This window comes from Pseudorca crassidens, chromosome 13, assembly GCF_039906515.1.
Source record: "Pseudorca crassidens isolate mPseCra1 chromosome 13, mPseCra1.hap1, whole genome shotgun sequence".
NCBI lineage: Eukaryota > Metazoa > Chordata > Mammalia > Artiodactyla > Delphinidae > Pseudorca > Pseudorca crassidens.
The window spans coordinates 11,931,219-11,957,593 of record NC_090308.1 but is presented as its reverse complement, the minus strand read 5'-3'; the positions used below and the strand labels follow the sequence as shown (position 1 = coordinate 11,957,593).

General features: G+C 45.4%; 2 protein-coding genes across 5 annotated transcripts in view; both read left to right on the top strand.

Moving 5' to 3' along the window:
* Positions 1 to 556, top strand: part of SCAF8 (SR-related CTD associated factor 8) — a 198,385-nt gene extending 197,829 nt beyond the window's left edge. Inside the window, exon 24 of the mRNA XM_067701707.1 lies at positions 183 to 556. The gene's annotated coding sequence lies outside the window, so the exon portion shown is untranslated. The remainder of the gene's footprint in view (positions 1 to 182) is intronic.
* Positions 557 to 5,562: 5,006 nt separating this feature from the next.
* TIAM2 (TIAM Rac1 associated GEF 2) overlaps positions 5,563 to 26,375 on the top strand; it is a 231,900-nt gene continuing 211,087 nt past the window's right edge. For 2 of the 4 annotated variants that reach the window (XM_067701694.1, XM_067701697.1), the window contains exons 1-2: positions 5,563 to 5,728; positions 6,880 to 6,970. The gene's annotated coding sequence lies outside the window, so the exon portion shown is untranslated. The remainder of the gene's footprint in view (positions 5,729 to 6,879; positions 6,971 to 26,375) is intronic. The other 2 variants (XM_067701695.1, XM_067701698.1) reach the window with 1 other exon arrangement.

Here is a 26,375-nt window from a genome sequence, read left to right as displayed (position 1 = left end):
TGGGTCAAAGGAATCCAAGAGAAAGACCCATCACCCCTGCGAGCAGGTGTACCGCCTGGCCTCCCACTATACATCATACACACGTGCAAATGGTTTGCAGGCAGTGCAGGGTGCATCCAGACTGTTGGGTTAAACGCAGCTTTTTGGAATTGTAATCAGGCCCACTGCCTTCTTTCTTTCAGGAGTTTGAAAAGTGCCGTGAAGTAGATCGAGCAAGCTCCTGAAACAGCCGCTAAAAGAACCGTTTGTTTTCCGCCAATGATCTTCAGAAAGGAGAGATGCAGCCTCCCTTGAAAAGGCTATCCTCTGACTTCTCCAAAGTTAGCCTGACCCACTGGCAGAGATGCCTGCCTACACTGGGGAGACGCTGGGCTGGAGTCAGTGTGGTCTTTGTCTGTTTACTGGATCCTGGGGCACTGGGAGGGAGGCCGCATGGAGCCTGTTAGTTCGGGGCCTGAAGTAATAGGAAAGCACTTAGTGGAAGTAACCAGCGCTGAGATCCTCCTTCTTGCCCCCAAACAAGCTGTAAAAGTGAATTTGAGCTCCGTGGAGACAGGTATTAAACGCAGTCATTTTTTTTTTTAACATCTTTATTGGAGTATAATTGCTTTACAGTGGTGTGTTAGTTTCTGCTTTATAACAAAGTGAATCAGTTATACATATACCTATGTTCCCATATCTCTTCCCTCTTGCGTCTCCCTCCCACCCTCCCTATCCCACCCCTCCAGGCGGTCACAAAGCACCGAGCTGATCTCCCTGTGCTATGCGGCTGCTTCCCGCTAGCTATCTATTTTACGTTTGGTAGTGTATATATGTCCATGCCACTCTCTCACTTGTCACAGCTTACCCTTCCCCCTCCCCGTATCCTCAAGTCCATTCTCTAGTGGGTCTGTGTCTTTATTCCCGTCTTACCCCTAGGTTCTTCATGACATTTTTTTTTTTCTTAAATTCCATATATATGTGTTAGCATACGGTATTTGTCTTTCTCTTTCTGACTTACTTCACTCTGTATGACAGACTCTAGGTCCATCCACCTTACTACAAATAACTCAATTTCGTTTCCTTTTAAATGCAGTCATTCTTGACTGGTATTCCACTGTGTGTGTGTGTGTGTGTGTGTGTGTGTGCGCGCGCGTGTGCGTGTGTGTGTGTTCTAATGTCATTTCTGGCGGGGCCCGGGCTGAGGCAGAGAGTTTACTTGGCAAGAAGATTCTCTTTCCTTAGGTTTTGGGAAAGAGAAAAGAGAACAAAACCCCCCACAACTTCCAAAACAAACAAAAAACTTCCAAAAACTAGAAAGGTGTTTTAAGAAAACTCTTTCTGATATAGTACAGAGGAAGGATGGCTTGTTTTTTGAAGTGTCCTACTACCAGAAAGTCCAACGAAATCCTGCCCAGTACTGGAAGGATTTTGGAAATGAATTTCAATTCTGCTAACATTGCTAGATACCCTCTAGGTGCCAGAAAATGTACGAAGTTACTGGGGATAAACGGATGGATTGGGCTGATCCCTTACTGCAAGGAATTTAGATCTGAGTAATTTAAGTATGAAGAGTCTGCAAGAGAATATGACAGAATGGTTATTTCTAGGGACTGGAGTTACAGCTAATATTTAACTTTTTGGTGAATAGTAGGATACTGTAGCTAAAGAGTTTTGGTGGCTGTGAAGTGAGTGGATGGGGAGGACCCTGGGGCCGCCTCTTTTAAAAACAGGCTGTTCTGGTCTTTGCCAGGGGTGGAGATTTGAGTTTACCTTTGAGAGTAGGTTTGCTTTAATTGGGCCTTTGGTTATTCTACAGGGAAGCGATCCTGCTTTATAATGAAGATGACCCAGCATAACTTCCTGACGGTCCCCCAGCTCCCTAGCTCTTCCCCCTCAGCTTTCTTTGCTGATTCGACCCCATCTCGCGAGAGTTCTGTCTCTTTCCCAGTCTTTCTCGCAGGCATCTCAGCCAGGCCCTGGGTTAGACTGGATTCCTCCGGGCTGGTTATTTCTCTGTCTTCATCTCCAGGTTCAAACTCTGTTCTGAACACTAGTCTTGTATATTCTCTGCATACCTCTCCCAAATATACCCTCCAGTCTCTTCTCCAGCCCCCAGCCCCCCAGCTACACTGGTGCTTAAAACCTTTCAGAAGGTTCTTATTGTTCAAAGGATAATATCGAAAATTCTTAACATGCCAACAAAAGCATGCGTGACTGACTCTTCTCTGCTTCTTTGGCCTCATCTCTGGCTGCTCTATCCTTACTCCCTTCCTTTCCAATGGGCCCAGCTCTGTCGCACCTCAGAGCTTCAAATTCACCATTCCCTTTCCTTGGAATGATCGATCCAACTCAATCATCCTTCAGAGCTCAGCTGGGCCCCCTCTAATCCCTTAGAGCTAGCTTAACTCTCATTATATGCTCTGCATCTTTAGCAGAGACACAAACAGAACTACTTGTAAAATGATTTGTTTATCTGTCTCCCTCAGATTGTAACGGTGACACAGCTTATATCCCTACTGCCTGGTACAGTGCCAGGTGCCGAGTAAAGGCTCCGTAAATGGATTAATAACTGAACGAGTTTCAGTATTGGGGGCTAATTTCACTTCCTAATCATGCGAATGTTCACCTTGACTGTAGACAGAGCTTCATCTCCGCAGGTTATTTTTATTTAATGGAGCGGCACTAAGATTATGGAGACACTCCAAATTTATTATTTAGCGGCACTAAAAGTGTGGAGACACTTTTTCTCTCCCTCGCTAGGCCCGGATGGCACTGCGGCCTGGACTCTGGTCGGGGGTACACACTGGCGCCCTGGATGGGGCTTGGACTAAGGAGAGAGAGGCTCTGGATGGTTTCGTCTCTTTGGGACCATTACTTGGTTTTTGCTTTTTTCTTTTCCCCTCCTGTAATTCCCTTCCGTTTCCCCAAGACGTCTGTTCAATCCGATGTGAACTGTGACCTCACAACTTGGTCTTAGCCTGCTGTGAGAAGCGAGGCAAGGAAGAGGCCACGCCTCCCCCTTGGGGCAAAACTGGAGGAGAAAATGCTAAGAGGCAGCTTGCAGCCAGGGGAGTGGGAGTCAGGAACAGAAAGGCCAGCAGAGGGAAGAAGGGCCAGCAGGGCGAGATTTGGAGAGAAGACCGTAAGTACCGGGCAGGCATATTTGGGGAGGGGAAACTGGACAACGCCTGGACTCTTCTGAGGTTGCACAGCATGCCTGTCACTGACTCACTGCCTGTCAGCTCCAAATTCATCCTTTTTGCCATCTCTGTAAAAAGGGATCTCGGCCTTTTATGTAATTTCCCTTGCCAGCTGCCTCGTCGTTAGCTTTGTCAGTACAGGGTGTGGGGAGAACTTGCAGGAGGGCAGAACTCTGCCTGCCAGTTGCCTCGCTTGCCTGTGGCTCCTGCATGTTGAGGGGTTTCTCCAACACCAGGATCCCGCAGTGCAGGGCAGCACCCAGTGGCCACCGGCTTCTTCTGGCGCCTCTCTTTCTGGGTGGTTTTGCAGCGAACTGCTTCCATGAGACATCTCCCTCTATACCACTTTCCCTACACCCTAGAGGGTAGATTTCCAGCAAGTTCCACTGGTGTGATACCACAGTGACTTCCCTGGCACTTAGTGAACCATAGCCATGCTCTCCCCAACAAGGTCTGGGTCTGAGCCTGGGGTAGGGGAGGGATAAGGGAGCACCCTTACCCTTGGGTGCTCTATCTCGGCCCCAGGGGTAGTGGCTGCTTTAAAAGTCTTTGTATCTGCTGTTCCTATTTTCTTTTGCATTCTCTTTACTTCTAACCAGTCAATCCCTCATTGCTCCAAATCCTGTGGTAGTTAATAATTCTTTCTATTAAACTTTTACCACTTAATTGCTGTGTGGTTTCTCTCTTCTGATTGGATCCAGACTGATACACATGGGTGGGGCTCAGAGTCTGATTACTTATCTATCAAGGGAAGGTGTCCCTTGAAGACTGGAGGAATTGGAGACATTTGGATTATATGTCCCAAGTTGTGCAATGAACGTGTTACTTGTATAATCAGAAAAAACAAAAACATAACGTTGTGAAACAGCATGAAAAAACATGATACAAGAAGCAAGGGTGAAAAACATATAAAGAAGATCCTAGGGTGGTAGCTCTGTGCTAAGGGGAAAAAGCTCCTTAGAGGAGGTGATACTTGAATTGGGAACTGCAGGGTGAGTGGAGTGGGAGGCATTCCCCGAGGCACCGCCACGTGTGCCCGAGTGGAGACAGGACCAGGGAGAGCCTATGTAGTGGAGAGGCGTCAGTGTGGCCAGAGCCTGTGGCAGTAGAAAGTGGAGAGCCAGGTCTGTCTGAACACAGCAAACGCTTGGGGCTTCATTTAAAAATTGTAGGTGTGTGTGGGAAAGTTGATTCCATGTGTCTTGTAGACTGGGGAATCGCCAGCTGTGGGAATCTTCCTGGAAGATCTCCAACCATCTCCAGCTTTCTGGGAGTTTAACTGAGGAAGGGCCCTGGCTGTTGTGCTCTGAAATTCACCTCTGGGTTTGTGCCCAAGGCCACATTTCTCATCTGGCTGCTCCCAGCTAAGGGCTGGTAGAGACACGGATGCTCAGGCAGGTGGGTACCGAGGAGAACTGGGCCCTCTGTGATGGGTAACTCTGGGTGTAGGACTCACCCATGATCTTCCTGAGGCTGCAGGGAGGTTGGGATGTTGCTTCCCTCTCTCCTTCACTGGGATCAGACTCGCGCGAAGCCTGGCTCTCTGGAAGCCCCTGGCGTTTAATCCCACAGCCATTTCCCCTGAGAAAATTCTTCCGTATCTAGTCCTGTCTTGGCGCCTCCTCCTTGCGGGACCCACACCAGCACACGAACTCTTCCCCCTTCCAGCTCCTCTCTACGCGAGAGCCTTTGTAAAGGCAGGGACAGCGAGGGTGGGAACACAGCCCTCACTCCCGCTTCTCCCGAGCGTCCTCCCCTCCCCATCATCCGGGCCCTCTGGATTCCCCAGGTTTCTCTAATAAACCCTGCAGCTTCCACCTGGGAAGTCCGAATTCTCCCGGACTCTCCGGCTCCTCCCTCTCTCCCTTCTCAGTAAGGTTAGGGGGCGAACAGTCTCTCCTGCCTGCACGAGGCTTCAGATTCCGCCTGCTTCTGTCCTTAGTGGTACCCGAGTAAGCGTCTTCCCACTCTCAGATCTTTGGGGAAGGCACTGGACCTTACGCACCGCATCCACGATGGCAGGCAGAGCGCCGAGCTCATGGTAGGCGCTTACTCGAAGCTCGTGGAGTTCTCGGTGTTGGTTAGTTGGGAAGTCCTAGAAAGAAAGCGCAGGAGGCTACGGCGGGGGACGCGGGCGGGAGCGCGGGCCGCCCCGGGAGCCGGCTGCGGGGTCCGGGTCCTGGCGCGGTGGGCGCCGCGGGGGATGGGCGCGGGCCGGCGCGGGGCCGGGGGGGCGGGGGGACTTCTGGTGGGGGGATGGGAGGACGGGGGATGGCGGGGGTGGGCTGGGCTGGGCTGGGCGGCGGGGGCGGGGAGGAGGCGGGCCCAGCGGCCGGGGAGGAAGGTGCGGCCGCTCTCGCCGCCACAGGCGCTGCGTGCGAGGCGAGGGGTAGCGGCGGCGGCTGGAGGCTCAGCGCCCGCGCGGGACGGAGTGACCCTGGCAACTTCTCCAAGTCGGCCGGCGCCGCCCCGCGTGACCCCGGGACCCCGCGGGAACGGCCGTGTCGCCGGTTCGGGCCCGGGCGGGTGCCGGGCGCTCCACCCAGGTAAGGGGGGAGGCGGGGGCCGAGGCCGGACCCCGGCTCGGGGCGGGCGGCCCACCTCCTCTGCTTTGTTCGCCGCGCCCTCCGGCGCCTGCCCCGGGCGGTGAGCCGAGGGTTGCGGCTGCCGTCGCCGAGCCGGCACAACCCGGCGCATGGTGGCAGCTCCCTGGCGCGTCCCGGAACCCCGCGCAGCCTGGCCGGGCGGAGGAAACGCTTTCCAGATCACCGGCCCTCGCGGTGCCCCTGGGCCCGCCCGACCCCCGCGTTCGGGCTTCCGCGCCCCGAGCCCGGTCTCGTGGGTGCGGTGGCCCAGCGCCCTGGAAGGTCCTGGGGGAGCGGACCCTGCGCCCGCGGCTCAGGTCGCCGAGCCCAGGGGTCCCCCAAGCCCGGGGCCACCGGGCGGGAGGGGCAGGAGTCCCGCCGCTGCCCCCGCCCGGCCCTGCTCCGAGGGGCCCAGGTGCCAAGTTTCTGGGAAAGCCGACACGTCGTGTCGCAAACGGATCATATTTACCAAAAACAGTTTAGAAAGAAAAGAGGCCATTCTTCCAACAATTGACGGCCGGCAGCCGCTGTAAAGGTCCGGGCGCGGGGGTGGGGTACGATTGCACGGCGTCGTTTCTCTTTAAGAAACGGTGAAACTTACCATGATGAGCTTCCATGCGTCTTCATACTTTTTAAAATAGCAAAATAGGGTAACTTTACTTAATTGGGGGGAGGGGAGGCTGCTTGGTCCTGAAGATATTTCCCTTCGCGTTGCCTCTGCGGGGGCCCTGTGAGAGGCTGCCTGGTGACAGTTGTAATCTAGGCAGCCTTGCGTCGCGGTAAGACCTTTATTCACTGTGTGGCCAAGGTCTTGGGGTTCTCTTCTCATGCTTATTCACCCGTTCTACCACCCGTCCCTCAAATGCCGCTGACATAATTATTGTAACGGACGGCACCTGGTAATCTCCAGTCCCTCTCCGGTAGATTTAAGCTGGAGGGTCTCTAATAAAAGTTTTTAGTCTTCCAAGTTTCTTACAGGTGCAGACCATATGCTATAAATATTTCAGACCTAAGCTCAATGAAAAGCGTCAATTTCTGGTCTTATCATTTGAGCATAACCAATAGAACCTGTGTATGTACACACTTCAGAATATCTTCTGGTATTCTTTAAGGTTTTTATATTCTAAAAATGTAGTATCAAGATTGGTGCTGTGCTGAAAGCAAAATTCTTTTCCATTGGAGTTTACCTGCTCAGCTTACAGGGTAAGACTTGTTGCTTTAGGGAGTCAGAGCCCCTAATTACCTTGTGATTGGTAAATGTGAAAAAACAGGGCAAGGTATAATCCAAGAAGAGTTTATTATTTACAGCGGCAAAACGAGCCCCTAATGATCTCCGAATCCGGTTTTGACACCTTACTTTGCCATATAAAATGCTTCATCATCTGGCCCCTGCCTGCCTTTACAGCCTCCTCTCCTGACTCTTCCCCAGGTCTCGCCTCCCCCCTCCCCCTTACACACACACAAACACACGCACACACACACAGCCAGCCTCATCAGACTCCTTCCAGGTCTCGCCTCCCCCCTCCTCCTTACACACACACAAACACACGCACACACACACAGCCAGCCTCATCAGACTCCTTCCAGGTCTCGCCTCCCCCCTCCCCCTTACACACACATGCACACACACACACGCACAGCCAGCCTCATCAGACTCCTTCCAGGTCTCGCCTCCCCCCTCCCCCTTACACACACACACACACACACACACACACACGCGCGCACACACACACACGCACGCACACACACACGCCCAGCCTCATCAGACTCCTTCCAAGTTGTCATTTCCAGACCACTGTCTGGAATGAATGAGCATTCTGTTTATACTCTTCTCGCTCCACTTGTCCATCTGTTGGTTACTCACACGTCCTTCATGTGTCAGTCAGATGCATTCTCTAGTAAGCTCTCCTTCCTCATTATCGCTCGGCAGTTAAGCTCTTTCTTCTCTAGTAGTCCTCGTCTCTACTACAACGTGATTTTTTTTTAAACACCTCTGGCCAAGCCACCTTGTAAAATTGTGAGTTGTTGACTGCACAGGGTTATCCTGTCCAGTGGGCAAGTGGAGGCTGAAATCCAATTTACACTCCACTCACCAAGCCCCTGGTGCCCTCCTCTCTGTTGGAAGGGGCCGCCTTTTCTAATTTACCCAACTCGGCACCCATCACAGAGACTGACGGAGCAGAAGCTCAGTTAAGATTCCTTGAATGAGAGAAAAGAAAGCACCGTCTCTACAGACGTCTAGAAAGAAGCCGAAGTTTAGGGGCAGATTCCTCACGTAAGTCAGGATATAGGAATGTGCTTTGGTTTGCTCTTATGTCGGGCTGGTTCAAGTGATTCTTGAACCAGCCAGACATAAGAGGTGTCTTATCCTTGATTACAGGGAAGAATCTGGGGCTGTAAATTCACAGGTGGGCATCCGAGATGTGTGCCAGCACGTGGTGGGCCTCCTCAGCTGACTGCCTTTCAAGGCTCTAAGGTTTATGCATCTAGTCATGATTTGATGCGAGAGATAAGGGTATAAGACTCTTAAAAGTAAGGCCATAAAGAGCTTTGCTTCCATGAACATGTGTTACTACATTGGTGGAGGTGCCATTTTGTACACAAGCCCCAGTCATCCTAAAGTGACATCACAGAATTAAAAGAAGAATCAGAAAAGAAGGCATTGAATCTAATTTATTTAGATTCTTCAAATGAGAGCGGCATTTAAGATTGCAGTTTACACATTACAGAAAATGCAGTTTTTATGTGAGGCAGTTTGCAAGCTCAGTTGGCTGTAAGGTTCTTAAAAATGCTCCAAATTTGTATGTAGTTTCAAACTTCTAACAATTTGTGGGCAATCTAGAGATATTTGTCAAGCTAAAGTCTATATGTGGATCATCTCAGCAAAATTTATAACACGGTGGTATAAAATCGTATACCATGGGCTTCCCTGGTGGCGCAGTGGTTGAGAGTCCGCCTGCTGATGCAGGGGACACGGGTTCGTGCCCCGGTCTGGGAAGATCCCACATGCCGCGGAGCGGCTGGGCCCGTGAGCCACGGCCGCTGAGCCTGCGTGTCCGGAGCCTGTGCTCCGCAACAGGAGAGGCCACAGCAGTGAGAGGCCCACGTGCCGCAAAAAAAAAAAAAAAAAAATCGTATACCATTAAACATCAAAAGAACTTGACAGTTGTATGGAATCCTGGACTCTCTAGAATTCATAGCATAGAATAACTTTAAAGATAATATAGACCAATTTTCCCATTTTATAGGTAAGGAAAAGTAGTACCAGGGACCTGTCCAAGGTCACAGAGCTTAGGTAGGAGCTCAGCCAAGGTGAGCACTCAGATTCCCTGGCTCTTAGTTCATTGCTTTATTTATTCAAGTGCTTTTATGTATTCAAGCTTCTGTATGTTCCATTGTTGGCTTCAGTTGGGAAATCTTGAAGGTATAGACTAATTATATCTCAGGGAAGGGGAAGATTCCCAGCACCAAACACAATGCCTTGTGTGAAGTAGCCAGGTGATAAATATTTGCTGAGTGAAGGAATGAATGAACGAGCCAGTTGAAAGCTTACTTATTTAAAGTAATTATTTGATATAGCACAAACCAAAGTCCTTTGGAGTCCATTATAGTGGAATTTGGCCTATGTGTTTGTATTCCTTAAATGCAATAAAAATGTTAGATAAACTTGATGGAAGAGATGGGTAAGAGGGCTTCCCTGGTGGCGCAGTGGTTGAGAGTCCGCCTGCCGATGCAGGGGACGCGGGTTCGTGTCCCGGTCCGGGAGGATCCCACATGCCGTGGAGTGGCTGGACCCGTGAGCCGTGGCCGCTGAGCCTGCGCGTCCGGAGCCTGTGCTCCGCAACGGGAGAGGCCACAGCAGTGAGAGGCCCGCGTACCGCAAAAAAAAAAAAAAAAAAAAAAGGGTAAGAAATGTTTTCTGTAAAAGAAGCCAGAACTCCTGACAGAGAGGCATCAGTAGAAAAACTCAGGATATGGAATCAGTAGGTTTGTCCACAGACCAGCCTTGATTCTGCAAGCCTTGGATATCACCAGCCTCAGTTTCTTCCTGTAACCTCCTGAGTCGCAGAGTCGTTAGAAGGATCGAACGAGCTCACACGTGTGAAAGCACTTTGCAAACTTTAGAACACTGAAGGGTTAGACTGTGTGGCGGGAAGTGCTCTCCAGGCACTGTGCTGGCTTTCTGTACGCATCACCCATTTACTCCTCTGAGTAGAGCAGCAAGGCTCTCGTGGAATGAGGAGGAAACCGAAGCCTAAACAACTGTCCCTCCACATGGAACAGGCATTTGGTGACCCCTGAAGTGAATTAAGTATCTTGAGTCTCTGGACTTGAGTAAAGGACTTTCTTCAAGTGGAGAAGAAAGACAAGTGACATAAAAGCAAGTCACTTTGGCTTTAGGCAGAGGAACGATTTGCACTTTCGACCAGTCCCTCTTTAGAGTGTGGTGAGTGGATTCAAGAAAACAAGACCGCCAGAAAGATGGTCAGTTGTAATCGTGCAGATGGTCAAAGGCAGCTGGACTGGGCAGTGGGAAAACACAAGGGGACGCGGGGGCCCCTCACCCAAGTTCACACAGTTAGGAAGTCGCACAGCTGAGATTCACCCAGGTCTGTCTGACTGCGTGTTCCTTCCTCTCTCCCATTCTGTCTCAACTGTTAGCATGTCTCCAATCGTAAATGCATCGAGGATTTTAATTAAAAAAACTGTAGAATTTGAAAGCTTTTATGAGTTAGTTCAGAATTTTAAGAAAGAACAAAAAGTGCCCCTTCCGAAGCCCTCCCACAGACTGAGGTCAGGAGACACAGGCTGGTGCTCGAGAAGTTTCCCTGCCAGGAGCGTGTAATGTATTTCCTATCTTGGATTCCGTTTGGCCTGGGATCCGGCCCACTCCTCTCCAGGCATTCCATCCAGCTGGAAATGGGTCTGCTTCCTTTCCATTTAGGAGGTTTGCAGATTGAGTAACAGAATCTGGACTGCAGCTTTCATTGTGTTTTTGTGGTGTTGGATTACAAGGTTTCTTTTAAATTCACGGTTAGATTTCTGAATGTGTCTCTTGGACATGGTTCTTTAAGAGTTCCCATTACTAAGTGATTCCTTTGCATTGGGAATAGGATGGAAAACTAGAATTTTGTCATCAGTAGTTTGGGAAATGGCATATAGAAAATAAGCTTGGAAATCTTCTCAAACTGGTAAAAGTTAAGGATTCCCCAAATCTTTTAGCCTTTAAAATATAGTGATGAATTTTTGTGCAGTATTTTGTTATCATTTTTTAAAAATTTTATTATTTAGTTTTTGCTACATTGGGTGTTTGTTGCTGCACGCGGGCTTTCTCTGGTTGCGGCGAGCGGGGGCTACTCTTCGTTGCGGTGCGCAGGCTTCTCCTTGCAGTGGCTTCTCTTGTTGCGGAGCACAAGGCACGCGGCTTCAGTAGTTGTGGCTCGCGGGCTTAGTTGCTCCGCGGTATGTGGGATCTTCCTGGACCAGGGCTCCACCCGTGTCCCCTGCATTGGCAGGCGGATTCTTAACCAGTGTGCCACCAGGGAAGCCCCTGTTATCATTTTTAAAATTCAAAATAGCTTTGTCTTGTAAAGAGTGTTCTGTGCCTCAGGATTTACATCTGAAAGGAGGGTGACAGCAGTGCTTTCCTCATAGAAGATTATTTGGAGAATTGAGAAATTAATGAACTAATTAACATAACGTGCTTAGAACCCTACCTGCCAGGATGAGAGTTCAGGAAGTGTTAGTTGTTCTTCCCTCCCTGTAGATCGGATCTGGCTGTATCAAATTATGTAAAATAAGGATGGTGAGCAGGATGGAGCTGGGAGTTGGGCTGGCAAAGTAGCGGCCATACTCCGTTCCTTTTCCGTTGCTTTGCACTGCTCTCTCTGTCCTTCCCTTTGATGGTTCTTCCCCGTTTGGTCAGCTGTTCATCATTTTTTATTGAGACTCAGCGAAGCCTTTCCTCTGAGTGTGAAGCACTCTTTCTTGTGCTTCCAGGCACTTGGTCCTATGTGGTCTGTATCAGTTGTGGCATTCATCGTGGGATATTTAGTTGTGGGCAGTTTCTCCATCACACAGGGAGTTCTTTGCTTATTTTCTTTTTGTACCTCTTCCAGGGCTAGCATGGTGCTTTCGTGGCTGTTCTTAAATGGTGGTCGATAGAATGCAGGAAGTGCTCATTGAAATTGTTTTTAAATTTCTACGTGTTTGAAATTGGTGATTATGAAGTTGAGTGATCCTTTGCCAAATATTTGACTCTTTATCAATAATAAAGTGCTAAAAAATAAAGGTTTCTCCATCTGAAGTGTGGAGTAGTAGCAATATTATTATACTGAGTATTAATCTAGACTCTGGTCTGGAATACACCTTTTACTCATTTGGCAGCTTGGCTAAACCTTTGAGGGCCTTAGATTCTTCAGGGAGAAAATAAAATTATTCTCTAATGAGTCCCAATGTCTTCTGGCAGCTGAGGCATCAAATTCTTCTCATTAACCTTCCTCTTCAGGCCTCATTCCAGGGCTTGGTTGATAGAGTAACAGTCACATTTACCCTTACCACTCTGGATAACCATGAGGCTTTTTTTTTTTTTTGCGGTACGCGGGCCTCTCACTGTTGTGGCCCCTCCCACCGCGGAGCACAGGCTCCGGACGTGCAGGCTCAGCGGCCATGGCTCACGGGCCCAGCCGCTCCGCTGCAGGTGGGATCTTCCCGGACCGGGACATGACCCCATGTCCCCTGCATCGGCAGGCGGACTCTCAACCACTGCGCCACCAGGGAAGCCCTATGAGGCTTGTTTAAAATGGATTTTATACTTTCATAAGAGAGCATTTATACATATGAACAGAAACCAAGGAAGAACACATCCGGAATACACTGAAATGAATTAAGTTATCCTGTGTGCCAGTGGCATTTGAAACTTGTGGAATCAGTACCTACCGTATGAATACATGAAGCCTTGATGAATGTTAGCCAAATCAGAAACCAGAATATTTACCCATTGAACGGGTCCATTTTGAACTTGCCCTCTGGAAGATCCTAATCATTCTATGAAACCATAGTCATCTGTAGTAATACTCCCTTCACAACTGTCTGTTGAACTTCTCATTGGGAAGTGCACTGCATATCATGTGGGCAAATAACTTCATTTTACGTAAGATGTAAAAGAAAATGAGAAATACCATGGACTGGATCCATTCATTATGTATACACCAACCCCTGCTAGCAGGTCACTTTTTAAAAAATCAGAATTTTATTATTATAACTGGAGAGCACTGGTTTCCTCAGCCTGCTAGGCTCATCTTAAATGTCATCCTTCTGAAGCTCTCCCTGATCTTCTCCTAACCCCTCATTTTTTCTTTTTTTTTTTTTTTTTTTGCACTATGCGGGCCTCTCACTGTTGTGGCCTCTCCCTCCGGACGCACAGGCCCAGCGGCCATGGCTCACGGGCCCAGCTGCTCCGCGGCATGTGGGATCTTCCCGGACCAGGGCACGAACCCGTATCCCCTGCATCGGCAGGCGGACTCTCAACCACTGCACCACCAGGGAAGCCCCCCTCATTTTTTCTTGAAATGTAACGCTCTGTCCTCACCATTTTGGGGGTTCATCTTCTGAATGGCTGCATTGCCCACACAATGGCTGTATATGTGTTTGCATCCTCTCCCTGCCCCCAGTTGGATTCCTTATTAACTATATAAAAGTGATCATTCCATAAGGTTTGCTGTTTGTGGTGTTTTGGGACACGTATGACTTTTATCAGTGCCTCCACTTTTTTTTTCCATTCTGATAGGCAACAAGGAGGTAACTATTTGAACGGTATTTGTATGTGTTTGATTGAATTGTTCTTGGTATTTGTCCAGTCAGAGGTAATAATCCAAGTAGTCAAGATACTGTTTTGGAAGAAAACAAAACAAAACTAGAATTCTGGGTTTTGGGTAGGTTTAAGAGCTCTGCATTTTGGGTAGTTTTGCCAAAAATAGCTGTGTGATCTTGAACAAAACATGACATTCTCTCTGGGTTTCCACTGCTTAATTTGAACTTTGGTGGTCAGGGGAGTCATATTGGACTAAATGACTTTTAGGGATCCTTTCAGTTACAAAAGTCAATGATTCTGTGCAGCAGTAGGATATAAGAAAGCAGAAGAAAAATTTATAAAAATTTAAAAGTTGTGTATTTACAATATGCTATTAGCTCACTGGCATTTGAGCCTTACTGGATGACAGATAACCGTCGCCCAACACTAGTAAGGAGGGCAGTGCTGGTGAACACGTAGGGTCTTGGTAAATCCAGAATGTGTGATGAGACATTGCTGGGAGGTAATTATCTGTGATCTTGGGGGCTGTGGGTAATATGGATTTCAAGGCCTCTGGAACTGGGTGGAGGGGAATTCAGTGTTGAAATAGAAGAATGCCTGGGGAAGAAACTGAGAGATCAGTGCTGTATTGGAGGTGGTGAAGGGAGAGCAGGGCAGGTAGAGAATATATGAAGCACAAAGTAGCCATGTAGTATATATATAAACAGAGTAGCCGTGTAGACTAGATGGAGAACAAAATAGCCATGTAGAGTATAGGTAAACAGAGTAGCCATGTGGAATATAGAACAAAGTAGCTCTGTAGAATATATGTTGAACAAAGTAGCCACGTAGAATATATATAAACAGTAGCCACGTAATAGACTATATGTAGAGCAGAGTAGCTCCATAGAATAGATACAAACAGTAGCCGCATAGATATATGTGGAACAGAGTAGCCATGTAGACTGTATAGAAGAAGGTGGCCACACTGGGTCCAAGGTAAAGCTGTATGAGAATGTTGGTAAAATGATGGCACTGCTGAGTCTTAATATGACAGACTGTGAAGAGGATCCAGAAGAGAATTTAGAGTTAATGGTCAAGTCTTGTTACCTTCACTTGTAGATGGAGAAAATGAAGCCAGTGATGGGAGTTCTCAACCTTGAATTTGTATAAATATCACTTTGGGAGCCTGCTAAAATGCAGGTTTCTGAAAGTCACCCTGAGATGATGATTCTGGAGGTCTAGGGTGCAGTTAGTCAGGCACACCAGGTGTGGCTGGTGGCTCTTTGATTGTACATGGAAAAACTCTGCCCTTCAGGTGAGACTGGCCCTCTTAGGACACTCAGCTTGGAGAGGAAGCGTGCAGAGCTGAACCCAGATCTTCTTTCCCACGTCTTTCTGCCGCAGGATCCCCGTCTGAAATGGCTCCTATAGGACTGTGAGAACCTAACCATGTTAATTTTTGCCGGGGATGGGCAAGAGATTTGGAGGTTAGCCACAGAGAAATGCAATGCAGTTTCCCTTATTTCAGACTGATCCATGATTTGTGGTTTGACAGGCACTGTTTTTAAAAAGAAACATCAGGTCCCTAAAGAAAAAAATTGTTAAGTATATTAATTATAAGCGTATTAATAGTGAAAAGCAGCAGGGAAAATTTCCATTTACATAGAAACATCTACTTTGTAATGACTATGAATGAGGAAGCATTTCCATCTCTTTGGTAAGTCATTTCCTAAGAAATACTCACAGGCAGTGTTTTGCTTAGTTGTATTTCAGCTTTCCATGTAATAGGAATTTTAAAATGACTTGTCTTTAGAAATTCAACTGTAATAAGTTGCACCTCAGTCATTCGTGTAAATGTGTGAGGAAATTGAGTCCAGAAGGGTGGTTGACATTGCTGAAGTCTTGGTGTGTGTTGGGAGGAGAATGTCATTGTAGTATGGCATTTTCTGAAAACCTGTCTGTCACAGAAGCTAAATTTTGATGGCTTGATAAATCTCATTAGTTAGAAAATTCACTAAAACTTGAATGGTATATACAGAGTTGGCAGCCAGCATTTGGAATTTTCAGCAAATCAGTCAATGGGTAGTTCTGAAAATGGATGGGCACATCCACATTTTGTTAACATTAAATAACACCTCACATAATTGTCCTGTTGTCTAAAGGAGAACCTTTAAACATTTGTAGAGTGCATTAAAAATTCTTGAATAATTTCAAAATGTAAAAGTACATTTATATTTGTGTGCAGTAGAAGAGACGACAAACTTTAAAAAAAATTGTAAATAGTGGTGATACAGACATGAGGGTTTATAGTCATATGCATATTCAAAATGTTGTGGTCCCAATCACAAACTGTGCTATATTCCTTTAATAGTTATATATCAATAAGCATTCTAGAACAGAATAAACTTTAGAAATAATCTAATTCAACCCATTTTTCAGAAGAGAAGCTTATGTTTTGGGAAAGTTAAATGACCTGTTTTAATTCCCCATTGGAAGAAGTTAATGGTAAGCAGAGCGAGGCCTACATCCCAGAATTCTTTACTCTAGAATTTTTCTCTGTGCTTAAAAATTTAGGAGGACATGTTAGGAGAACTGCATCAAAAAACCATGAAATGTTTTAGATTTTCTATGGGAAAGGAAGCTAAACCTATGACATTTTGGAGTTAGCAAAGGCAATAACAACTTATTAGCTTGTGTACTTTAGAGCCTGCCCAAAGGAATGTACAACTTTACATGGAGAGAATGGCCTACAACTGGAGCTTATTATGTGGTTTACAACAGATGGTGTCATCTGTACAAAGATAAATAGACCTTTTCCTAATTAGGTGTGAGTGGGAGATTTGAGGGTACTGTATACATTATTTGAGCTGAAAGGAATCTTAGAAGCAATCTAGTTCACACCTTTATTTTGTGTAAGAGGAAACATAGCTTTGTCCTGCCTTGCTGTTATAAATAACTATGATGTTTTTGATAATAATTGTTTTAAAACAAAAAAACTGACATCTTTAAAGTGTATCATAAACAAAATAATGATAAAACAGATGTCCATGAAATTCAAAATTTTGGGCTTGATTATATCCAAACAATGGAAGAAGTTAGTAATGTGTCTACAAAGATGGTAGTTTGGGGCCTACGATTGACTTTCTATTGGAAGATAGTGGGCCATGCTTCCAAACGCACCCTCGATTATAAGGGCAGGTACCTGCAGCCTTGCAATGACAGCAACCAAGAGAAGAAAACTTACTGTTTAGTCAAATAGAAATCATGCTTAAATTGTGGTCTGAAGTCTGGTTCTCAAGTCTGTGTCTTCGCTGAATTAGTGTGTGGGTTTCTGCAAGTACATGCAAACAGGTAGGAGCTTGGGTGGTGTGGGCGTAGGGAGATGCTGCTAAGAGATGAAGAAAGCTCTACCTATCAAAGCATTGTTATTGCAAGGTATTCCGTTATCCCAAGTAAATGAGCAAAGCCCGTGGCAACGTTTATGTTCTTTGTTAGCCAATCACACTACTCACATTACTCAATTCAGGAAGTTAGCGAAAACGCTGCTTCTTCCTCGTGTACACCTTCCCCTTCCCCCATTCTGCCAGCCTCTCCACTTTAGTGTATCCTCACTTTTCAAGATGAAGGTTCATCTCGCGAGTGCTTAATAAAGACTAGTTGAAAAGATTTTACTTCATGAAGGAAAAGTGAGTAACAGGTTCAAATAGGTTGATTCTACAGTAATGCCTCATAGTTTGTGATGTTGAAGCTTCATGTAATTTCTCATTTGGTGTTCTCAAAAATTGTTAAAATCGCATGAAATTGAGATGTGGCTTATGACTGATAGCTAGCCTGCGTGGTGCCTCTTCCATGGTTGTTTTGCAGAAGGTCAGCAAGTTCACCTGTGTAGATGGCTGACCTATGCCGCGAACTGCACAGAGTTCGAGGTATAGCGAAATCAATTATCAAAGGCTGGGCCGAGCAGTAGTCATGTTCCTACTTATTCTGAGGTATCCGAACCAGGTTTTCCTGGAAAGAGCTGTCTCATAGTTTAATAATCCTCCCGTGTTTCATCACATTGTCTCTTTGGTCCTCTTTTCAGTGGGTATTGGTCACTGACAGTCCAGAGTACCACGATCCTGGTTTTCTGGAAGCAAGTTTCTTAGCATTGCTCAGCCCTTTTGAGGTTTAACCTCTAAAATACTAGTAAATTCTGCTCTCTTGAATTATTCTTTGAAACCATGGAAACTTTTTTTTTCACCTCTTTATTGGAGTATAAATGCTTTACAATGTTGTGTTAGTTTCTGCTGTACAACAAAGTGAATCAGCTATATGTATATATATCCCCATATCCCCTCCCTCTTGAGCCTCCCTCCCACCCTCCCTGTCCCACCCCTCTAGGTGGTCACAAAGCACCCAGCTGATCTCGCTCTTCTATGCGGCAGCTTCCCACTAGCTATTTTACATTTGGTAGTAGAGTCAGTGCTACTCTATCACTTCATCCCAGCTTGCCCTTACCCCCGCCCCGTGCCCTCAAGTCCATTCTCTATGTCTGCGTCTTTATTCCTGCCCTGCCACTAGGTTCATCAGTACCACTTTTTAAAATGCCATATATATGCATTACATACAGTCTTGGTTTTTCTCTTTCTGACTTACTTCACTCTGCATGAGACTCTGGGTCCATCTACCTCACTACAAATAACTCAGTTTTGTTCCTTTTTATAGCTGAGTAATAGTGCCTTGTATATATGTGCCACATCTTCTTTATCCATTCATCTGTTGATAGACACTTAGGTTGCTTTCATGTCCTGGCTATTGTAAATAGAGCTGCAATGAACATTGTGGTACATGTCTCTCTTTGAATTATGGTCTTCTCAGGGTATATGCCCAGTAGTGGGATTGCTGGGTCGTGTGGTAGTTCTATTTTTAGTTTTTTCAAGGAACCTCCATACTGTTCTCTCCATAGTGGCTGTGTCAGTCTACATTCCCACCAACAATTCTGGAGGGTTCCCTTTTCTCCACACCCTCTCCAGTGTTTATTGTTTCTAGATTTTTTGATGATGGCCATTCTGACTGGTGTGAGGTGATACCTCATTGTGGTTTTGATTTGCATTTCTCTAATAATTAATGATGTTGAGTATCTTTTCATGTATTTGTTGGCCATCTGTATGTCTTCTTTGGAGAAATGTCTATTTAGGTCTTCCTCCCATTTTTGGATTGGGTTTTTTGTGTGTGTGTGTGTGATATTGAGCTGCATGAGCTACTTGTATATTTTGGAGATTAATCCTTTGTCAGTTGCTTCGTTTGCAAATATTTTCTCCCATACTGAGGGTTGTCTTTTCGTCTTGTTTATGGTTTCCCTTGCTGTGCGAAAGCTTTTAAGTTTCATTAGGTACCATTTGTTTAGTTTTGTTTTTATTTCCGTTACTCTAGGAGGTGGGTCAAAAAGGATCTTGCTGTGATTTATGTCATAGAGTGTTCTGCCTATGTTTTCCTCTTAAGAGTTTTATAGTGTCTGGCCTTCAATTTAGGTCTTTAATCCATTTTGAGTTTATTTTTGTGTATGGTGTTAGGGAGTGTTCTGATTTCATTCTTTTACATGTAGCTGTCCAGTTTTCCCAGCACCACTTATTGAAGAGGCTGTCTTTTCTCCATTGTATATTCTTTCCTGCTTTGTCAAAGATAGGTGACCATATGTGCGTGGGTTTATCTCTGGGCTTTCTATTCTGTTCAATTGATCTATATTTCTGTCTTTTTGCCAGTACAATACTATCTTGATTTCTGTAGCTTTGTATAGTCTGAAGTCAGGGAGCCTGATTCCTCCAGCTGTGTTTTCTTTCTTAAGATTACTTTGGCTATTAGGGGTCTTTTGTGTTTCCATACAAATTGTAAAATTTCTTGTTCTAATTCTGTGAAAAATGCCATTGGTAATTTGATAGGGATTGCATTGAACCTGTAGATTGCTTTGGGTGGTATAGTCATTTTCACAGTATTGATTCTTCTGATCCAGGAGCATGGTATATCTCTCCATCTGTTTATATTATCTTTGATTTCTTTCTTTAAAAAAATTTATTTAATTAATTAATTAATTTATTTTGGGCTGCATTGGGTCTTTGTTGCTGAGCGCAGGCTTTCTCTAGTTGTGGTGACCGGGGGCTACTCTTCATTGCGGTGCACAGGCTTCTCCTTGCGGTGGCTTCTCTTGTTGCACAGCATGGGGTCGAGGCACGTGGGCTTCAGTAGGTGTGGTGCACGGGCTCTAGAGTGCAGGCTCACTAGTTGTGGTGCACGGGCTTAGTTGCTTGTGGCATGTGGGATCTTCCCGGACCAGGGCTCGAACCCTTATCCCCTGCATTGGCAGGCGGATTCTTATCCACTGTGCCACCAGGGAAGCTCTTATCTTTGATCTCTTTCACCAGTGTTTTATAGTTTTCTGAGTACAGGTCTTTTGCCTCCTTAGGTAGGTTTATTCCTAGGTATTTCATTCTTTTTGTTGTGTTGGTAAATGAGATTGTTTCCTCAGTTTCTCTTTCTGATCTTTGATTGTTAGTGTATGATAATGCCAGAGATTCCTGTGCATTAATTTTGTATCCTGCAACCTAACCAAATTCATTGATTAGTTTTAGTGGATTTCTGGTGACATCTTTAGGATTTTCTAGAAAACATTGATTGATACTTTGACTCTTTGGATGTGAGTCTTCTTATGGTGAGAAAAGAAAGAAATATATCGACTGCACTAGCAGTGACTAAATACCTTCTCATGATATCTTGGCTTTTTCAGTGGGTGACTTTCCAGTTAGGTTCAGTATTTCTGGGGCAGTTGCTGAATGTGTACTGCAGTAGAGACGTGGGACTAACTAGAATAAGAAGAGGAAGAGAATAATGGAAAACATTGGGATTGCTCCAGAGCAGAGGTTCTCAAACTTTAGGGCATCAAATTCACCTGGAGGGCTTGTTAAAACACAAATTGCTGGGTACCCCTCTCACAGGTTCTGGTTCAGTAGGTCTGGGATCGGCTTGAGAATTTTCATTTCTGAGAAGTTTCCAGGGGATGGTGCTTTTGTTGATCCTGGACCACACTTGTAGAACTGCTGCCCTGGAGGTTCAGTGAATTGGGATATAGCTCCGTGCATACCAGTCCGCTTCCCAGGGGCTCTGTTTTTCTGTCTGTGAAATGGTACGATACTAGTGGTTTTCAAATGTTTGAAATCACAGGAATCTTTTGTTCCAAACTACATATTGTGTGAAACTCCAAAATACAAAAGAGAGAAACTGGAATTATGTTCACGGCAGCAGAGGTAGAGGATAAAAGGATTTGTGTCTCTTGTGTATCTTCTTTTAAAAAATTTATTTATTTATTTATTACTTTTGGCTTCGTTGGGTCTTTGTTGCTGCGTGCGGGCTTTCGTTAGTTGCGGCGAGCCGGGGCTACTCTTCCTTGCAGTGTGCAGGCTTCTCTTTGTGGTGTCTTCTCTTGTTGTGGAGCACGGGCTCTAGGCACGCAGCATGCAGTCTCAGTAGTTGTGGCATGCAGGCCCTAGAGCGCATGGGCTCCAGTGGTTGTGGTGCACGGGCTTAGTTGCTCCACAGCATGTGGGATCTTCCTGGACCAGGGCTCGAAGCCTTGTCCCCTGCATTGGCAGGCAGTTCTTTACCACTGCGTCACCAGGGAGGTCCCTCTTGTGTATCTTTTTGTCTTGTTCCCCTGGAGTGGAGATGGAAGACATCCCTGGGGTCTCTCTGAAGAACCTAAAACAGTGACAAGTCCAATGGAAGAGATGATTTCTAAGGCTCCTGGCGTTTGTCATTTTCCCTTTGCTTCTGCATACTCTTGAAACCGTACACTATTACTTAAAGAGTTGGACAAGTCTAACCAAGAGACTTAACCGTAAGGTTGCGCTTTTTTTTAATATAGGAAACTGTGTTTAGGCTATATAGATAGGCAGGAAGTGAGTCTGAGACTTCCATGGTAATATAAAAGATTTACAGCTCATTTCAGGTGAGAAATGGGGAAATTCTAGTAAGAAAGGAAATGGGTGGAGGGTAGGGGGACGACTTGGGTAACAGGGATGTGCCTTACTGCCTTTGGGTTCAGCAGGTGTGTGTAATTGAATTGAAGGTGTTCGTGTAAGTCTGATGGTCATGCCTAAAATTGGATTTCAGAATCTTTACTGGAAAATAGATAAGAAGGAGACGTCTTAATGAAAAGAATGAAAGATCCCAGACGTCACAACTGTCCAGAGATGTCTGCCTATCGCTCTTCATTCCTTTTGTCAACCACTTTATGGAAACCCTAAAACCAGCTTTAAGGGAAACTGTGGATTAATTTTAACTTGACTTTGGTACTCAGTAAGTCTCTGTTCTGGGTTTCCTGAAACCTTTACTTTTACTCTTCTTCCTTGGCTCATTCTCCTTAGAAGAAAAGATCTAAATAGAAAGAAACTAAATATCCGTAAGAATGGAACAGTCTCTGCCGTCGATTAAGTGGGAAACCCAGGAGCAGACACTGCAGAAGTGCCCAGCCTTTTGAATAAGACAGTGTTTTTCAGACAAGTCACAGGTAGTGACATCAGTTTAGTAGTTAGTTCTGTTTTTAATTCTAGTGCTAGACTTTTTAAAAAATTCCAATAACTTTCTGACTTTTTTTTTTTTGACTAAGACCCATATTAAGACACACATGAGATGGAATGACACAGCATAATATTGAATAGAAAGTCTCTAAATATATTTTAGGAATGTAATTACCACCCTGCTAACTGTGGGATTTAGCTTCAGAAATACATCACGTGCTTTCTGGATTATTTCTGTGCCTTCAACATAATATGTGCTTACTGTGAATTTATGGAGGATGCACTATTAAAATTTCTTTGTTAAATGTTAAGTGTTATAGTTAACGTGATCAGAAGGCCTGGGGTAATCCTTGACAATGTACCAAACATGGATTTTATAGTATATCTTGTAAATAAAAGAAAGAAAAGTTTTAAAAAAAAGAAAGTATCTAAATATATTACATGTAGCAAGGATATTGTTTCTTGAAACTTTTGTTTTAGTTTAATATATATTTGTGTGTGTATATATATACATATACATACACAAACATATGGATGTATATAGGGGTGTATATATATGATATAGATAGGTAGGTAGATAGGGGAGATATATATATAGTATTAGTTGAAGTTCTTCAGAAAAACAGAATCAATAGGATGTGTCTATATACAGAAAGAATTATGTAATAAGGAATTGGCTGCATGTGATTATGGAGGCCAGCAAGTCCAAAATCTCAGTGTGGGCAGACAGCCTGGAGACTCAGCCTGGTTCAGATGAAGTTTGCAGGCAGTCTGCTGGAGAACTCCCTCTTGCTCGGGCTGGTCTTTTTGTTCTTAGTCAGGCCTTCAGCTGAGGGGATGCGGCCCACCCACATTATGGAGAGCAATTTGTTTTATTGACAGTTCACCGATTTAAATGTTAATCTCATTCGCAAACACTGTCCAAGTTAACGAATAAAATGCATCATCACATATAGGTATACTAAGCCACAAGGCAAAACATGTCTTACCTGTCAAAGTTAAATACACACGTCCATCTATATATACAGGGATAAATATCCCTCAGTATATAGGGATCTCTCTACACACTCGCACAGGCATGTGTATCCATTCTAGGGATCTCTCTCTCTGTGTCTCTTTCTGTCTCTCTCGATATCTCTAGAAAGGTTGGTAGGTAGATTAGATGGATAGATGTGGATGGATGGATGGCTAATTAGCTAGATACCTCTAGAATATCTCTGAAGCAGAAACATTTAGCTAAAGCAGAGGTTTTCAGTCTGGGGAGAAGGGTCTTCTTAATCACCTGGGGAGCGTTTCTAAAATGTGTATGTATGTGCTGCAGCCCTTTCTTGTTTCTCCTTGAAGAATGAATCTTAAAAAGGGGTGAGGGGGAGGGGAGATAGGCAGTAGCAAACTGTTTTTTGAAAAAGTTTGATGGACTGAAGTGAAGACAAGACTGGCGCTCTGAGAGCGGACTTTTAGGCATCAGCCCGCAGGTGGGAAGTCATGTGCTCTCGGGGGCTCTGGGCTGAGGTCCCTGAGATCTCAGGAGCTTGGATAGCCAGACATGGTACCTGGTGCTTCCGGAAGTTGACAGACACTCTGATATTTGCTTCGCTCTTAACCATATAGAAACAAGTGCCACTTTACCAGCCCTCCACACGTTACCTAGATGTTAGTGTTCCTGCCAAGTGACTGAAAATACAGTTGACCCTTGAATAACCTGGGTTTGAACTGCGCAGGTCCATTTCTATGCAGATTTTTTTTCAATCAATGTGCACTGCAGTACTGCACTCTCCGCGGTTGGTTGAATCCGTGGATGTGGGACCACAGATGGAGGGCTGATTGTAAAGTTATACAGGGAGTTTTGACTGCGTGGGGTTGGCGCCCCTACCCCTTGGGTTGTTCAAGGGTCAAATGTGTATGTGACGATCATACCTATGGTTTCTCTCAGCCTGTGCCCTCTACTCCTGGGATACCCATGACCATCTTTAAAATTTTACAGTTGTGTTGTTATAATCTTTTGTGGACTTCCCTGGTGGTGCAGTGGTAAAGAATCTGCCCGCCAGTGCAGGGGACACAGGTTCGATCTCTGGTCCGGGAAGATCCCACATGCCGCAGAGCAGCTAAGCCTACGAGCCGCAACTACTGAAGCCCGCGCGCCTAGAGCCCGTGCTCCGCCACAAGAGAAGCCTGCGCACTGCAACGAAGAGTAGCCCCTGCTCGCCGCAACTAGAGAAAGCCCACGCACAGCAACGAAGACCCAACACAGCCCTAAATAAATAGACAGATAGATAGATAAATAAATAAATAAATAAATAAAATCTTTTGAAATGTTAAAACATACCCTTTGAATCACAGGTGACCAGCTTTGTTCTGGGTGGAGTTTCCCTAGAGATGGGGCCTGGAGGATCTGGGAGATACTGTTATATACATAAATCAACACGTTTTTCATTTTTCTGAGCCTGGGAAGGAGGTTAAAAAAATTAATTAAATTTGGAAGCAGTTATTTTCAGGCCATATTTATGTTGGGTGAGCACTTCATGACCTCCTTAGGTATTGCAGGTAGCCGCTCAGTTTGTAAGATGTAGTTGTCATAAAGGGGTGGGAGTGTCACTGTGGAACTGACATTAGTTAGAAAACCTTTGGACAGGTGATCATTTAGTCTATGCCTCATCTGTTGAATTAAAAGGTCTCTCTCGGCCCTGACCATAGACCTGCTGCATTCTGAGTGTCTCAACTTAAGATTCAAATGAACTGAATTGAGACGGTGTGGCTTTTCAGATTTTCTTATATTAAAATGATTGGGTGTGAAATATTTATTTTGAAAAATGTAGGTAGTCATCAGTCACTCCCAGAGCTGGACTGAAATGGCCTATCTTCAGAGCATACTTCCTTGGGTCAGTTGATCCATCTTTCTCCTCAGAGGTGTGTCTGACAGTGGTCTGCCTTATGAGTAGTACATAATTTAAACATGTGCTAAGCATAATTTTAGTTCCTTTGGGATCACCCTCAGTTTTTATACCTTATCTGTCTCTCTGAAATCCATTTAATTACAACTGTTTTGATATTCGGCCAAGTCACTAAAACCAGTGAACTCTCCCTGGGGAGACAGTAAATTTTTGATTGGCATACCAGTAAAAATGGAATTCTTCTGCAAACAGACACTTTTTCAGGATTATTCTTATATATGCATGGGGAAATTGGCAGCCTTGTGATACTTTTGGAGGGGTTCTGGTGGGTAGCAAATGGTGCATAGCTACTGTGTGCTTGGAAAATGTTAACAAGAGGCTCAGCTTTTCTGAATGTGTGTTTTGGCTTTTTGAGATAGCTTCTATGCAGGAAGAAACTTCTTTTAAAACCAAATGTAGACTCTGGACTTGCTCCAAGTGGAGTATTGTAAATATATCAAAGCTGATACTGTACTGAATTTCTTTGTAGAAAGAAAAAAAAGGAGTGGTTAATAAATAACATATAGTGTTTGAGTAGAGCCTGCGAATTCAAGGAGATCATCTTCTGGCCAGTTTAACAAATGTTTTATGTTCGTCCTTTCCCCTGCTCCCCACCAACCCACCCCCTGTATCATCCTGTTCACTTTCTACTGCACAGATCTTCACGTGAGGGCCACAGTTCTCATCCTGTTCTTTGGTGTGAGATTTCACTGAGGAAGAGGAAGAGAATCCTTACATATTTTGATTTTTTCCCTCCCTTTGAGCTTTAGATTGAATATAGACTTAAAAAAAAAAGTAATTTTTTCTGCCTCTGTGTTGGGTGGGTGGGATGTTAAAAACAAAAGCAGAGTCACAACCGAAGCCCTCTAAGTCATGATTCTGTAATATACATAATGATCTTTCACAGAAGTCACCGCAGGACAGCTTGTGATGCTGCCACAGAATAGTACACACATCCCCACATTAAAATCTCACACGGCTTTGGAGTCCCTGATCTGTTTGAATCTGAAAATCGCAGGAGAGACCTTCGAGTGAGCCCTGACTCACTTAACAGGACAGAGGGGAGGGAGGTTCAGCTGCTTGCCCAGCTTCTCCCACCTGGGGAGCGTGGACAGCTGCGAGGGCATCTGAGTTTCTGCTCATCTCTTCTCTCGCTCTTCACGCCTTGGTGCTGGCCCCGCCTCGGGCTCGAGGCCCCAGGCTTTCTCTGTGCGTAAGACACCCTCACATCCCCTGAGTGCAGCTGGGGTTTGGGGTCCGCAGCCAGTTGAGTTGGTCTGTGCCACTAAGGGGGTGTGTGCTATAGGTAGTCCACAAAGCAGGTCATCAGATGC